This window comes from Diospyros lotus, chromosome 5 (assembly GCF_014633365.1).
Source record: "Diospyros lotus cultivar Yz01 chromosome 5, ASM1463336v1, whole genome shotgun sequence".
NCBI classification, from domain to species: Eukaryota; Viridiplantae; Streptophyta; class Magnoliopsida; order Ericales; family Ebenaceae; genus Diospyros; species Diospyros lotus.
The window spans coordinates 14,763,538-14,765,597 of NC_068342.1; positions in this window are offsets into that span (position 1 = coordinate 14,763,538).

A 2,060-nucleotide genomic window follows, 5' to 3' on the forward strand; every position below is an offset into this window, starting at 1 on the left:
TGATTCCAATGATATCGGTCAAAACCCATCAGTTGGTAACCCATACAACATAACTGATATTATTTTGGAAAATAATAGTTTTTGTTTACAAGACAATTTATATACAGATATCGGTTATATAAACATAAACCGATTTAAGATTAAGGATAACTTGCAAAAGATATCGGTTATATAAATGAAGTATGGTAACCAATAATAATAGATGCAAATGATATCTGATAAAACATATCGGTTGATAATTGATACAACTTAACCGATATCATTTGCATAATTTAAAATTTTTGTTTACATTGCAATTTATAAACAAAATATTGGTTAAGGAAAACAAAGTGCGTAAACCGATGAAATAGAAACGATATTATTATGGAAATATTAAGTTTCTGTTACATTAGAATTTATACAGGGATCTCGAAATCTAGACGGTAACAATCCCAGTCCAACTCCAGTAATGCAAGGTCATTTGCATTTTGTTTTGCACTTCTGATGGAGGACTCTCTACTGCTGTTGAATCTCTAGTGGCGCAACAACTTTTCCATATTTCTTTATCATAATAACTTCCCCACCTTCTCGTCTTTGATCTCTTTTATTGGTGTAATAACTTTTCCATGTTTGGCAACTTCTTTGGCTCTTTTGGCAATATCAGTTGCAAAATACTGTGCATCCAATGCTACAAAGATAGGTCTAGAACATGCCATTCCTATAATATAAATTGAATCAATTTCTAAATTAAATTAAAACATATCAGTTCTGTAAGTATAAAAATATATTGGTTGTGTAAGGATATGTCAGTTAATGAATATTGATTTAAATAAGATATTAATCGATAATATGCTATTGATATATCAGTTGGGACAGATATAGAAATCGATATCAAAATATTTTTCGCAGGGCATGTGTTTTAACCTATATCGATTGAAATATATCATGACTTATCAGATATATCAACCGATATTTGTTCAAACTAGTTAAATGCATACTCTGCACTCAATCGAGCTTTTGAATGAAGAATAAGAGCCAAGTTCATTTACAAGCCTATTACATTTTCATTAAAAAAAAAGCAGCACAGATGATAAACTACTGTAAAATCACTCAAGCTACCAACATTCTTTTTGGCGTAGTTTTCCAAAGATAAGAAAATAAATACATACCTAGTATGGAGACAACACTGGCTTTAAAGAAGACAATTGATGAAGAAGCAACAACACTTGGATGGAGAGCAAGAAAGACTCACGAGAGATATTACGACGAGTGCGAATGTACGGAGAAAAAGTATAAAGAACCCTATAACGAGAATCCCAAGAAGAAGACAGGAAAGAAGTGACGTATTTTTGTCTAATACACATTCAAAAGTCCTAGTTTTGCAAAGATTTTTAAAGTCTCATATTTTTCAAAAGTTTAGTAGTGAAAGTCCTATTTTTGCAAATTTCTTATAAGGCCCACTTTCGAATATTCCCGCTGAGCATAGGATACTCGAAAGAAGGTCATTACAGAGATGATATAGAATAAAACTGAACTCAAATAACAACTCAATTCATTTCTAGCATCGAAAATTTAAATAAGATTTAATTACATTTCCAAAATCTCATGACTCTAGGCTTGATGGCCATACAAAATAATAAGAGGCTCAAATGCCAACAAACATAACAAATCCTCATCACTATAAACCTCAACAAATCACTAACTATGATATTTGAAGTTAGGATATGTCTCCGTACACTATTATCCCTAGGCTGCAGTCCTACTAGACTCGCCCCCAATAACATTGTTTCTTTCACTTGGAATGATAAAGAAGATCAAGTGAGCCATAAGGCTCAGCAAGTTCGAGAAACAAGGAATAATATATAGGATCTAAGAACATGATGACACCAAAAAGAGTAATCAAGGACTCTATAATTATATACGAGATTCATAATTCATGAATTTATCAATTCAACTTAATATATCATGTCACCATGTATTACTATGCAATGTGCATAAAATTTCAATATCGTTATCAATTCTCACAGGCTCGTAAGCCATCAATCAATACATGCAAGAGTGCATCATTTCATTATCAATAT